Source organism: Eumetopias jubatus, unplaced genomic scaffold, assembly GCF_037043125.1.
Source record: "Eumetopias jubatus isolate StellerSeaLion01/CBP00866 unplaced genomic scaffold, mEumJub1_p1.0 scaffold_5, whole genome shotgun sequence".
NCBI lineage: Eukaryota > Metazoa > Chordata > Mammalia > Carnivora > Otariidae > Eumetopias > Eumetopias jubatus.
The window spans coordinates 33,411,554-33,427,003 of NW_028274811.1; the positions used below are offsets into that span (position 1 = coordinate 33,411,554).

The window sequence follows — 15,450 nt, forward strand, 5'->3', positions numbered from 1 at the left end:
AGAGCTTAGCGCTTGGATTTTGCACACCTGGGTGAGAAATCCATCTCTCACTTTCCACATGTACAACTTTTTTTTTTTTAAGTAGGCTCCATGCCCAGTGTGGAGCCCAGTGAGGGGCTTGAACTCAGGACCCTGAGATCAAGATCTGAGTGGAGAAAAAGATTCAGATGCTTCACCGACTGAGCCACCCAGCTGCCCCTATACGTCCCATTTTTGCAACAGCATTTGCTCACTTCATGTCTCTTTGTCATATTTTGGTGATTCTTGCAATATTTCAAACTTTTTCATTATTATATTTGTTATGGTGATTAGTGATCAGTGATGTTGCTATTGTAATTGTTTTGGGGTGCCCTGCATGAACTGTGCCCACAGAGGGCAAACTTAATAAATGTTGTGTTCTGACTGCTTCACCCACCACCTATTCCCCTATCTCTCTCCCTCTCCTCAGTCTCCCTAATCCCTGGGACACAACAATATTGACATTAGGCTGATTAACCCTATAGAGGTCTCTAAGTGTTCAAATGAAAGGAAAAATGGCATGTCTCTCACTTTAAATCAAAAGCTAGAAATGATTAAGCTTAGTGAGGAAGGCATGTTGAAAATCAAGATAGGCAAAGTAAATTGAAAACCTTCTGTAAAGGATTCACCATTCTAGATGCCATTAAGAATGTTCAGGATTTAAACTACCAACATTAACAGGAGTTTGGAAAAAGTTGATTCCAACCCTCATGGATGACTTTGAGGGGCTCCAGACTTCAGTGGAAGAAGTAACTGTAAATGTGATGGCAACAGCAAGAGAAATAGAATTAGAAGTGGAGCCTGAAGATGTGACTGAATTGCCACAATTTCATGGTAAAACTTTAACAGATGAGAATTTGCTTCTTACGAATGAGCAAAGAAAGCAGTTTCTTAAGATGGAATCTACTCCTGGGGCACCTGGGTGGCTCAGTTGGTAAAGCATCTGCCTTTGGCTCAGGTCATGATCTCAGGGTCCTGAGATGGAGCCCTGAGTCCAGCTCCCTGCTCAGCAGGGAGTCTGCTTCTCCGTCTGCCCCTTCCCCTGCTCCTGCTCTCTCTCCCTCTCAGATAAATAAAATCTTAAAAAAAAAAAAAAAAGAATCTACTCCCAATGAAGATGTTGTAAAGATTGTTGCAATGACAATAAAGGATTAATAATATTATATAAACTTAGTTGATAAAGCAGCAGCAGGTTTTGAAAGGATTGACTCCGGTTTTGTTTTGTTTTTAAGATTTTATTTTTAAGTAATCTCTCCACCCAACATGGGGCTCTACCGAGCCAGACAGGCACCCCTGGATTTTTCCAATTTTGAAAGAAGCTCTACTGTCTGACAGCATTACATGCTACAGAAAAATCATTCATGAGAAAAAGAGTCCTTTAATGAGGCAAACTTCATTGTTGTCTTATTTTAAGAAATGGCCGCAGCTACCCCAGTCTTCAGCAACCACCACCCTGATCAGTCAGAAGACATCAACATTGAGGCAAGACCCTCCACCAGCAAAAAGATGATGACTTGCTAAAAGCTGAGATGATGGTTAGCATTTTATAGTTGCACCACTACTTATTTAACTACTTATTGATGGACAAGCAAGGTTTAAGTGAACACCTTCATACACTATTTTTGAACTCATGTGTGAGTGTCTCTGTGCCAATTCCCCCAGAATTGGAAGTGGATTTTGCTAGATCAAAGGGTGAATGCATTTAAAAATGTGAAGGCAACTCCAAACTGATTTCCCTAAAGATTTTATCAATTTACACTCCTGCTAATGGCATATGAGAGTACAACAAGGAATTTGTGAAAATAATTGTTGAGAATGAGATGATCAGGCTCTGAATAGTGGTCTCACCAGTGCTTTTGAGGGAATCCCTCTCTAGGAATTCTGATTTTTTTTAAAGATTTTTATTTATTTATTTGACAGAGAGAGTATAGTGAGAGAGGGAACACAAGCAGGGGGAGTGGAGAGGGAGAAGCAGGCTCCCCGCTAAGCAAGGAGCCCGATGCGGGGCTCAATCTCAGGACCCTGGGATCATGACCTGAGCTGAAGGCAGACACTTAACGACTGAGCCACCCAGGTGCCCCTAGGAATTCTCATATTTATATGAAACCCCTAGTACACAGAACAGTATTGCTCCTTTCTTTGGACTCGCTTTTATGGCTCAATCTTGGTTAAAAACCCTGCCAGCTTATGAGCAGAGGCACTGGGACAGACTAGGGCTTTAACCAAACCCCAGCTTGCCCATTTCTCAGACTTTTGTCCTACATAACTCTTGTAATGGTGAAGCAATCCTCTTCAAATGACAAACCTTTTTCATCTACTAGATCTATGCTGGAGAAGTCCAACCCTGGCTGTTTTTTTCTTCCTTGTCACCAGTGGTGCCAATGCCAGGGTTTAAGAGGTCCCTCTAGGTGAAGAGTTTCAGAGTAGAGTTTTGACCACAATTTTTCTTTTAGCTTCTGTGAGCTTATACCAGACTCGTGTTTCAACTAGACTGTCTATAGGTGTCCTCTTGGAGCCACAGCAAACACCATGCCACTTCCTTGGGGAAGAACATCTGGGAGGTGGCACTGTTACCTGCCCTGCAGGTGAACGCCATGCTGCGTCTCTTGTTTTATAGGCCTGCCTTGATGAGCAAGGGGTGTGGTAAACAAAGTTGAGTTCAAACACTCCACAAGAGTCTCTAAGAACAGTCCTCAGAGTGACTCATTTCTCACTTATAAGCCAAAATTACTCTTTGAGTTGGAATCTGGGGCTTGCTCTCTTCTCACTTTGGTAAGCAATGATGTACTTCTGATTCTTACAGGAAACATCAGAGGGTGATGGATGGAAACATCACCTTAGAGATTTTTGCAGGAGGTATTGACCCTAATGCCCAGTCCTCCAGTTTCTTCTTTCTTAAAGGGGTAGTATGAGACCTAGAGGACTCCTTAAGGGTCCTTCTGATTCAAAAGTACTCATTCACTATGAGTTGGACCACCTGGAAGATAAGTTGAGTCTTGCTGTGGGGTTTTCTATCTAACTGTTCTCTCATCAGGAAAGTGCTCAGAAAATGAGATTCTAAACTTTTGCCAGTCCTGGGACCTTCTAGAGTCTGTGGCAGAATGCCCTGTACCTTGCAAGGAGAGTTCTAGAGAAGGTAGGTGTGGCTGCCCAACTTGCAGGGTATAAGAGGACATAAGGAAACAGGATGTTTGGAGTATTTAGTCTCAAGTTTCCCACATCTGTGGAATAGGAGAGGTAGGGGCTTCATTGTGATGCACATGGTAAAGTTCCGAGTTTCTTCAAAGGATTGATTGCAGGCTCTTAGAACCCTGTTATTCTCAATGAGCTTATACATGTGGATCAAGGTATCTGGGCTGACGGCCTATACACTTGCTGATACTTATTTATCAGTGTGATTCTTGGGCTTCCCTTTTAATTACTACTGAGGGTTGGAGAAAAGTATATTTTCAGTATGCATCTTTCTGTGGAGGCAATACCCAAAATATATTCACCAAGGACTCATATGGGGGAAAAGTGGCTTAATCTTCATTGCTCACCACATGACCTTTCTGCAGCAAGATGTTTTCTTTTATGAAAACCAAAGCTACGACTTGACATCTTTTAAAAATTTGTTTCCAGGGCCGCCTGGGTGGCTCAGTCAGTTGAATATCTGCCTTTGGCTGGGGTCGTGATCCCAGGGTCCTGGGAGCACTGGGCTCCCTGCTCAGTGGAGAGTCTGCTTCTCCTTCTCCCTCTGCCCCTCCCCACTGCTCATGTTCTCTCTTCTCAAAAATAAATAAAATCTTCAAAAAAATTGTTTCCAGTTACAGTAAAGATATTTATCTGTGTTTCTGTTGTGTATGTTTCTCTTGGGGGTTTCTGGAGGACTTACCATATAATGTTGTACATATCTAAGTTCTTTCCATTGCAGTCTGAAACCAACCACATAAAGTGAACCCATTACCATCTTCCTTACCTGAAAAAGAAAAAGAATCGTTCCTGCTTAATTTTCCCAACCCTGCCAATAAGGGTTTAATCAATCCTCTGATTTTACATCTATAGTGATTTTTTCTTAAAACCTTTATTACATATTTTTCTGATTACCAGAGTAATACATTACTTATAGAAAAATTAGAAACATAAATAAATAGATAAATAATAAATAAAACCCACTATCCCACCATCCATAGATAATCTATCTCTGTCTGATGTTTGTTATTTTTTTTGTTTTGTTTTTTTTGGTGTTTTTTCTGTATTTAAGTAATCTCTACAGCCACTGTGGGGCTTGAACTCATGACCCCAGGATCAAGAGTCACATGATCTTCTGACTGAGCCAGCCAGGCACCCCCTGATGTTTGTCATTTTGATGTATGGAAATACTCTATTCATTGTAGTATATTTAGAATATTATATACCTTTTGTTTTATAACTCTATTTTTATTTAATATAATGTGAACTTCATTTTTAATGACTGTAGAATCAAATTATATATCACAAGAGTTAGCCATTTTCCTGTAGATATTTAAGGTGTATTGATATTTTTTGATATATTTTTGTGCCTATGTCTGATTAACTTATTTTTTTAAGATTTTTTTTTATAAGTTATCTCTACACCCTAATAAGAGGCTTGAACTCACAACCCTGAGATCCAAGAATTGCAGGCTCCAATGACTGAGCTGGTTAGGCACCCCAACTCTTTTTTTTCTTTTTAAAGATTTATTTTTTCATTTCAGAGAAAGAGAAAGCACAAGTGGGAGGTGCAGAGGGAGAGAGAGAATCTCAAGCAGACTCCATGCTGAGCATGGAGCCCCCTGTAGGGCTTGATCCCATGACCATGAGGTCATGCATGACCTGAGTCTAAACCAAGAGTCTGATGCTCAACCGACCGCACCACCCAGGTGCTGCCACACCAACTCTTACACATAAATTCCTAGAAGTCCAAAGGAATAAGCATTATTTATTTATTTATTTATTTATTTTAAAAATATTTCATTTATTTATTTGCGAGAGAGAGAGACAAAGAGAGAGACAAGGAGAGCATGAGCAGGGATGGGGCAGAGGGATAGGGAGAAACAGACTCCCCACTGAGCAGGGAACCTGATGCGGGGCTCCATCCCAGGACCCTGGGATCATGACCTGAGCTAAAGGCAGATGCTTAATGACTGAACCACCCAGGTACCCCCCAAAGGAATAAGTATTTTAAAAAAATAAACTTTCACAAGAAGGTAGATCTTTATAACTTTTAAGTTACAAAGAAAAATTTGTAACTATGTGAGGTAATGTATGTTAATTAAACTTATTGTGGCAATCATTTTGCAATATATATGTATATCAAATCAAACTTAAGGTTGTACACTTTAGGGTGCCTGGGTCGCTCAGTCAATTAAGCGTCTGCCTTCGGCTCAGGTCATGATCCCAGAATCCTGGGATCAAGTCCTGCATGGGGCTCCCTGCTCAGTGGGGAGCCTGCTTCTCCCTCTCCCCTTGCTCTTTCCCCCTTCTCATGCTTTCTCTCTCTGTGTCAAATAAATAAATAAAACCTTTAAAAAAAAAGGTTGTACAGTTTAAATTAATACAATGTTATAAATTATATCTCAACAAAACTGAAAAAAAATCAAAATAAAACAATTTAAATTTTAGAATAGTTTTAGATTTAACATTTTTGGGGGGGGTGGAGGGAGAGAGAATCTTAAGCAGGCTCAGCATGGAGACCAACATAGGGCTCAATTGCACAACCCTGAGATCATGACCTGAGTTGAAATCAAGAGTCAGATGCTTAACCAACTGAGCCACCCAGGCGCCCCATAGAGTAGTTTTAGATTTTAAAAAAAGTTGGGAAGATGGTACAGTTTCCACACAGCCTATATCCAATTTCCTCTATTACTAATATCTTACATTAGCATGGTACATGTGTCACAATTAATAAACCAACATTGATATATTATTAGCTAACTGATACATTATTACTAAGATCCGTGCTTTATTTAAATTTACTTCATGTTTACCTCATGTCCTTTTTCTGTTCCAGTATTCCATCCAGGATACTATATTACATTTTGTCATCATGTCTCCTTAGGCTCCTCTTGACTGTGACAGTTTCTCAGACTTTTCCTGCATGTAATATCAAGGGTATATACTATCAATATGAGTTATCACTGTTGATGTTAATCCTGATAACCTGGTTGAGGTAGTGTTTGTCAGGTTTCTCCAGTATCAAGTTACTCTTCCCCCTCCCCTTTCCATATTTTACTCTATGGAAGGGTATCACTATGCACAACCCAAACTTAGGGAGAGGGAACTTCACCTCCTTAAGGGCAGGGTTTCTACATAAATTTGAAATTCTTCTGCTTGGAAGACTTACCTATTTGACCCATTTATTTATTTATTCAAACACTTATTTATACCCATATGGATTCAAGGGTATTTATTTTATACTTTGGGCCATCATTCAATACTATTTATTTGTTCAAATTATTCCAGCTTTGGCCATTGGAAGCTCTTTCAGTTAGCTCCTATTATCTCTCTCAGATGTCCTCATTAGTTTGTGTGTGTGTGTCTGTGTGTCTGTGTATGCATGTTTACTATTTTCTTACTTTCTGGCACTGTAAGATGCTCCAGGTTCATCTTGTATATTTCTTGCCCCAATCCTAGACTCAGCCATTTCTCCAAGGAGCCAAGGTTCCTCTTATTGGAGAATGTTATTAAAAAACAAGATGTGGGTACAAGGTATGCATGTTGCTACTGGAATGGCATTTCTTGGTCTAGTATCATACAGAATTTTACCAGTCTGAAAAGTCCCTGTGTTTCATCTATTCAACCCTTCCCCCATTCCAACCCCCGGCAGTTGTTGATCTGTTTACCATCTCCACAGTTTTGACTTTTCCAGAATGTCACATATAAATAGAATCATACAGTATGCAGCCTTTTCAGACAGGCTTCCTTTACTTAGCAATATGCATTTAAAATTCATCTATGTCTTTGCATGGCTTGATAGCTCATTCTTTTTTATTACTGAATAGTATTCCATGTATAGCGATAACACGTTTGTTTATTCACTTTTTGAAGGAGACCTTGGTTGCTTCCATGTTCTGGTGATTATGTATAAGGCTGTTATAAACAATCACATGCAGAATTTTATGTGGATGTTTTCCTCTCAGTGGGTAAATACCTAGGAGTGCAACTGTGGATTGTATGGTAAGACTATGTTTAGCTTTAGGGTTCTTTAGGGTTCTAGAGGGGAGGGGGGTAGGGGGATGGGTTAGCCTGGTGATGGGTATTGAGGAGGGCACGTTCTGCATGGAGCACTGGGTGTTATGAACAAACAATGAATCATGGAACACTGCACCAAAAACTAATGATGTAATATATGGTGATTAACATAACAATAAAAAATTTAAAAAAAAATAAAGACTATGTTTAGCTTTGTAAGAACCTTCCAAACTCTCTTCCAAAGTAGTTATACCATACTAGCAGTGAGTGAGTTCTTGTTGCTTTGCATCCTCATCAGCAATGAGTATTACCAGTTATTTGGATTTTAGCCATTCTAGTAGATGGAAATAAAAACTTAATGAAAGGATTTTTTAATCAACTCTATGCCCAAGTGGGGTGCAAACTCATAACCCTGAGATCAAGAGTCACATGCTCTACAGAGTGAGCCAGCCAGACTCCGGTAAAGAAAGGATCTTGATACATAATGCCACATTTCTCCTCAGAAATTTTGTATCCGTTTTTCTGGAGTAACTTTTGTTCCCATACTCCTTGTTCCCTACATTTAATCAGGTACGAAGTCATGCGGTTTCTTTATGATTGCTGACAGTAAATTTTACTCCATCTGATAGTCACTCCTCTGATCTGGCTTCCTTACCTCACACCTGGACTGAGTGCAACAGCAAGACTGCTTATTTCCCAGACTCCAGTATTTCCTTGTTCTAACAAAACTCATGCAATGCAGCCAAAACAAAACAAAATTGTAATCATCCCTTAACAATTTTTATCTTGATAACTTTACTTTTCAAGAACTATGGTGGGTAGCCTATTGAACCAAATTTAAAGCCCTTGGTCCAGTATTTAATATTTTTTTAAACCAAATTTCTCTTGAATTCTCATTTTGATTTCTCCGTATTGACCAAGTTAGTCTTTTTACCATCCTGACATACAATTTGAAGACTTACTTCTTTGTCAACATTCCTATCATTTCTTTCCATTTGGAATGCTCTACCTCTTCTGTTTCCCTCAGTCATTATCCTAGCTCAAAATGGTCATAATCAAGCTTTTCCCCAAATAAACTTACTCCATTTTAATTTATCTTTTATTCCCTATCAGTGCTGTAAAATAGTTTGTCATACTGTCTTGAATTTGTCTGTTTTCTATTATTCCCTGTGCATTTTATCTACCTAATCATCAACCAATATATATATACATATATATATGCATATCAGTAGAGTTGAAAGAAAGTACATTAACTCTTCTGTTTCTTTTGTTTTCTCTAAAGCAGTTGGCACACTGCCATGCACATAGCAGGAATTGAATGAATACTGGTTGAATGAACAGATGAGAAAATTGCAAAACTTATTTGAAATCAGTTTACTTAATTTAAATACTTAATTTTTATTACACAAAATATATGTTAACTATGGAAAATCCAGAAAGGCCTAGAAAATATAAATCTTCAAAAAAGAAAAATAATTTTATAAATCTCTGTATAATTCCATTACCCCGAGATAATTAGTACTTTTTTTACTGTTTTTTTAAAAACATATTTTTTAAAGATTTTATTTATTTATTTATTTGAGAGAGAGAATGAGAGAGAGAGAGACCATGAGAGGGGGGAGGGTCAGAGGGAGAAGCAGACTCCCCGCTGGGCAGGGAGCCCGACGTGGGACTCGATCCCGGGACTCCAGGATCGTGACCTGAGCCGAAGGCAGTCGCTCAACCAACTGAGCCACCCAGGCGCCCCTTAAAAATATTTTTTATTTTAGAGACAGTGCACATGTGAGTGGGAGGAAGGGCAGAGGGAGATGGAGAGAGAGAGAATCCTCAAGCACACTAACTGCTGAGTGTGGAGCCCGACATGGGGCTTGATCCCAGGACCCTAAGATCATGACCTGAGCCGAAACCAAGAGTCAGCTGCTTAACTGAATGAGCCACCCAGGCACCCCTTTTTACTGTTTTTTTTTTTTTTAAATATGTTATTTCTTAAGTAATCTCTGCACCCAACGTGGGGCTCAAACTCACAACCCTAAGATCAAGAGTGGCATGCTCTACCAACTGAGCCAGCCAGGCACCTCCCCCACTGGAGATAATTACTATTAATCTCAGTTTTACATGTAACTGACCATACTTTTTCTATGCATGCATGATATTTGAAGTGATGACTATGTCTTATAACATGAAATGCTTAAGTTATGTATAACTTTAAACTTTAAAGTATACCTTTAAAGGTCAAATGTACAAACTATCTAGGTCTAAGAGCGTCACATACAGAAGTATACCGGTCACCTGAAGTAGACTTGCTGTTTCTGATTCCCAGCTCAGAGATCCTCCCACCAAATCCTACTTCTTCTTGATAACCCTAATGTATATTCTCCTTGACACGCTGTCCTTTATATAACAATTCAAGGATTAAGAAATTCTCACAGAGCCCCAAGGAAGAAGGTGGATATTAATTATTCCATTGTCTCTCCTTTGTTGAGAACCTGGGTGATTCCACCACAAGAGGTATTTATATACTCATTAGTTTTAGAAGTTTGAAAAAAAAAAAACCCAAAAAACTATTCTTGGCACTAAAGGTGTATAATCAAATGGAGCAACATCACTTACTGACCTCATTCTCTTTTTTGGGGGGGGGAGGGGTAGAGGGAGAGAGAGAATCTTAAGCAGGCTCCATGCTCAGCACAGAGCTGGATGCAGGGCTTGATCTCACAATCCTAAGATCATGACCCGAGCTAAAATCAAGGGTCGGATGCTTAACCGACTAAACCATCTAGGCACCCCTACTGGGCTCATTCTTGTTGGGCAGGCAGTAAGGATAGAGCTTTTAGGAGGGAAGCAGACATTTTGTATATATATATATATATATGTATATCCCCTTTTCAGGAAGGGTAAGCTCAATAGCAGAAGAAACTCTAGGAAACTTTCTGAATAATTTTCTTAGGCTGTGTAATGTGGTAGTCTAGCTGCAGGCATAACTCCTTATTTTTCAAAATATGCCCACTTCCTAGATGTTGCCAGACATCTTGCAGGTGTATTCAACTATAGCTCAAATAAGTAGTAGCCTTCGGTTTCTCAATTAAACTAATATGTTCCCAGCACCTCCTTGAGGACAGACAATAGATTAGAAAGCTACACATCTGTAACACTGTTAAGGGGGCGGGGGGAGGGAAAATCTTAATATTCAACACTAAAGACTGGATAAATCATGTAAACAGAATACTATGAAGTAGTAAACAAGAATGACAGAGCTCTTTATATGCTAATATGAAATAGCTCTAGAATAAATCAGGTGAGAAAAGCAAGGTACAAAAGTGTGTATAGTAATATGCTGTCATTTGTGTTTAAAGGGAAAAAATGAATGGACATGTACGAAATTGCTTATATATTTAAAAATCTCTAGAAAGCTATTTTCTTTTTTTTTTCTTGGAAAGACAGAGAACGGGTGCATGAAAGACAGGAACGGGGGGAGAGGCATAGGAACAGGGGGGTAGGTGAGGAGAGGGAGAGAGAGAATCTTACGCAGGCTCCATGCCCAGCACAAAGCCTGATGTGGGGCTCAATCCAACAACCCTGAGCTTGTGACCTGAGCCAAAATCAAGAGTTGGATGCTTAATCAATGGAGCCATCCAGGTGCCCCTCTAGAAGAATACTTTAAAACCTAATAAGATGGTTTGGGCAACTCTTTCTGCCCACAGGTCCTGTCCCCATGCTTCAGTAAAACCATTCTAAGTAAGTAAATAAATAAATAAACAAATAAGACCTAATAAGATGGTTTGCTTATAAGAGGGGATCTGAGTATATAATGGGCAAAGTAAAATGACTCCTTTCATTGTATTTTTAAAATTCTTTCTGAAATTTAAACCACGTGAATATATTAACTATTAGATTTCTTAATGTGAAATTACATGGTCTAAGAAATTAACAATATAGTTGGAAAAACCAGAAAATGTTTTAAATTAAGTGTTTCCAGTTGTTATAAAAGAGAAAGATACTAAATTTGGTGGCAGTCAGGGATAACTCCACTAGAGTGCTAATAATTAGCAGGTCTATAAGAAAGATATAATGATTGGATTATTATATCAGTTTATCTGACTGATGAAGTTCCTCTGCCTTTGAGGGTACCAAGGAATCAATGTGATATAGTGGAAAGGGCATGGGTTTTGAGATCAGGTGGAAATAAAGTCAAATCCTAACCTTTCCATATATTGGTCTTATAAGCTTGGGTAAGTTATTTAACCTTTTTGGAGTTTCAACTTCCTCATCAGAAAATGGGTGAAATCTTAATAAGTTTATTATAAAGGTTAAATGACATGACATCCAAGTGCAACGTATTTTTTGGTTTACTTCCTTCCTTACATAGACAGGCTGACCTGAGATGCACTGACATGCAGAAATTAAGTGTCCTGAGAAAAAACAAGTTGCACATGACAGAACTACAGTTAAAGTAGTTAAAGTAGCTTAAGTCCCTGTATCTACAATTTGTCAATCTCATATTTCTTTTTCTTTTTAAGATTTATTTATTTATTTATTTATTTGACAGAGAGAGACACAGCAAGAAAGGGAACACAAGCAGGGTGAGTGGGAGAGGGAGAAGCAGGCTTCTCGCAGAGACCTTGGGATCCTGACCTGAGCCAGAGGCAGACGCTTAACAACTGAGCCACCCAGGTGCCCCCAATCTCATATTCCTTATAAAAAAATGAAGATTTTTTTATTACTTCAAAAGTTTTAAAAAAACTTGGGATATACAGTTTCTCCTTTTACCTTTCCCTTTTATGTCTGAAAGATGGTCAAAAGGAAGAGTGCTTTGAAATACGCTATAACTACACCTTAAACAATACTCCTGCTGCTTTTTGGAGGAAAACATTTTATCCTAAGGCTCATTTCTAACAAATATATGTATTTCCTAAAAGAGGGATTTTGCTCTCTACTGCTTATTTAGCATTTGAAAAACCAGTGTATTTTCTTTAGTAGCAAATACCATCTTAAGATACGATGTATCAAAACCAACATTACCCAATAAACCACATTAAACTTATTGATATTTTACATTGAATACTTTGAGTGTGATTTGATATATTCACCAAATGTATTACTTGATATAGTAATTGACTAAATGATTTCTCAGGGGCTCCTGGGTGGCTCAGTTGGTTGAGCAACTGCCTTTGGCTCAGGTCATGATCCTGGAGTCCCGGGATCGAGTCCCGCATCGGGCTCCTTGCTCAGCAGGGAGTCTGCTTCTCCCTCTGACCCTCTTCCCTCTCGTGCTCTCTATCTCTCATTCTCTCTCTCTCTCAAATAAATAAATAAAATCTTTAAAAAAATAAATGATTTCTCAGTTTTCACTTTTGTAACACCACATGATGTGGTATGTATAGAAATATTAAATTCGGGCGCCTGGGTGGCTCAGTTGGTTAAGCGACTGCCTTCGGCTCAGGTCATGATCCTGGAGTCCAGGGATCGAGTCCCACATCGGGCTCCCTGCTCAGCGGGGAGTCTGCTTCTCCCTCTGACCCTCCCCCCTCTCATCTGCTCTCTCTCTCTCTCTCTCATTCTCTCTCTCAAATAAATAAATAAAATCTTTTAAAAAAAAGAAATATTAAATTCATGTTTAATACAGTCTCAACAACAGTAGTCACCAAAATCTAGAAGATTGGGAGTTACTAAATCCTAAAATGATTACTCAATTGTTGTCAAACTCCTGGTAACAAGTGTCTCAGGTAAAGATCCAGGTGAAACAAAGATTATTGCTCAATCATATTTTCCTGGCTACACGCAGGGTTGATCACTAGGCACTGAGTAAAGAGTGTATATTTCTCTTTCAAATATATTGGGAAAAATGCATATGCCCAGATTTCCTTTCTCTCTGTTCTCAAGATTCGTTACATTTGTTCAAAGAATTTAATGAGTTTGTTCAGGGAGTTGCATCAGAAATTATTTTTGTATTAATGGTAGGAATGACAAGCAGTTCCTTTGTAATGTTGCACCAGTCAATACCTGTTTTTGCCTAGGGATGTATCCATACCAATTCTGGATAATCCAGCTTTGAAGTGGGTTGGGCAGAGCTGAGTTTTTTTCCTTGGTGCTATTAGTTTGGGTTTTGACCTCTCACACATGCCTTCAAAATTTAAACATCGCTGAGAATACAGGCTAATTAAATTCCATAGATTCTAACTAAAGACAGTACACAGGGCATTTATATCAAAATAGTTTTGTAGAAAAGGTACAAGAATTTTTTCCATTTCCTACAACTTATTATCTAGAAAGAACATTCACCTAACATATTCTGCTTATAGAAAAGACTCCCTTTTTTGTATGTGAAATGCCAAAATTAGAAATTACCATGCCAAAGAAATGTTCACAATCTCCAAAATGTTCTTTAAGCTTGGCAGAATCAAATTTTAAAAAATTGTTATGTATATATATTTAATATTTATTTTAGAGAGAGGGATCGCCAGCGAGTGGGGGGAGGGGCAGGGGAAGAAGGAGAGAGAATCTCAAGCAGAGCGGGAGCCTGACCGCGGCTGGATCTCACCACCGATGAGATCATGACCCGAACCAAAATCACCAGCCGGTCGCCCTACTGACTGAGCCACCCAGGCGCCGCCAAATCGTTATATTCTTTACAGAATTTTCAGATTACAGTTCAAGGTAGGTGAAATACTAAAAATTGCAAATCAAGATATACAAAGACCTTTGTTAGAGTTGTAAGAGAGGAGATGTGCCAAATCTTTTGCTTTTAGCCAACCTAAGTCATATGGACATTCTCTGGGTCAAAGGACATTTGCCATACAAACTTCACCAAACGCCTTTCTGTTGTTCTTTGATCATAGGATTAGTTGAAGCATGAGTATTTTAAAGGCCCTCTTTATTGACAAAGGAGATAGAGGCATAGAGATAGGGATAACAGAAGTAGAGACAGATCCTTAGAAGGGGGAAAGACACCTCCGCACGCCGCTCCCCACCCTCCCCGCCAACTGCGGCCCCCTGCCTTAGCTAGCTTGTTTTGCATCACCGAGATCTGACAAGAATTAGTTTGGTTGGCAGGACCCAGGAGCAGGTGGAAGACTCCTGAAGGAAGAGTAACTAACCAAAATGGGTCTTTAAGTTTGGCACTTTGCTAACCGCCCCATGTTAGTTATCTGATGTATTCATAACAACAACGCAATGAGGGACGTAATGATATTAGCCCCATTTTACAGATGAACGAACTGAAAGTCAGAGATCCAACATAAAACGCCCGTAGGTCACACAGCCAGTAAGTGGCGGCACCAGAATTCCTAACAGCTCCAGAGCACGCACTCTTCACACCGCTTTCAGCCCTACGGTCTGATTTCCTCGAGCTGCTCGCGGCCTTCCCACCTTCCTTGGTGGGACAGTTCCCAGTACTGAGGCATGGCGCTGTCCAGCCCTCAGGCCCGCCGCCTTCCACAAGCAAGAGAACGCGGCGCCGCGAGGCCATCCAGCCCGCAGGTTGTAGAACTGCCGCGCCCAGCCACGTCCCGGCACGCGGGCGGGCCGAATCGCCTCGGGGCGGCCATCCCAAGCAGCCCCCCTGGGTCCCCTCAGCTTCGCGCGCTGGGCTCCACTCGGAAAGGCTGGAGGTGCCAAGCAAGAAGAGCCCTGCCTCCTCGCCTGTCCCAGCCCCCTACACCCGCCCAAAGAGCCAGAGGCGTAGGTTACACAATCTCACCTGTCCCAGAGGTGGCGACCGCTCTAGTGACTGACGCTCCGCTCCTCCAACCAGGGGCTGTCAGGAAGGTGGAGACTAGCTGAGACTGATTGCTTCTTTCCTCCAATCCCCGTGCAGCAACTCTCCGGCCGCAGTCTCGGCGTCTGGCGGAGAGCGACAGGTGGGAGCTTCGTAACCTCCGTACCTCTTGCATCCTTGACGGATAAGCCCCACCAAACTCAGGGTGAATTCTACTCCAAATCTTACCAATCGTTAAGGGTCGTCACCTCTGCCATCATTTTAATCAGAAGTGGAAATTCCCCAACCCTTTCCCGTCACCTCAGAAGGGGGCGGGATGAATGGTACTATTGCGGGCCAATTGTACCACGCGACGTCCTGTGACAAAGTGATCGACACTTTATGGCGCCAATGAAGCCTCCCATTGTCAGGGGTCACTATGACTGACCACAAGGCGAACTAATCCACTTTCAGGTCGTGACGCAATAGTTAGAGAGGTTGACCAATAGACGTAGAAAAAGACCGGAAGTCGGCGCGTGGGGACTAGGAGG

The 15,450-nt window shown here is 40.4% G+C and overlaps 1 long non-coding RNA gene across 1 annotated transcript; it reads right to left on the reverse strand.

Moving 5' to 3' along the window:
* Positions 1–3,758: 3,758 nt before the first annotated feature.
* Positions 3,759–15,177, reverse strand: LOC114209389 (uncharacterized). The gene is made up of 3 exons (XR_003609347.2): positions 14,903–15,177; positions 6,006–6,111; positions 3,759–3,976 (listed from the first exon to the last, which is right to left on the reverse strand). It is a non-coding gene; the product is annotated as an uncharacterized LOC114209389 (long non-coding RNA).
* Between the last annotated feature and the right edge of the window lie 273 nt (positions 15,178–15,450).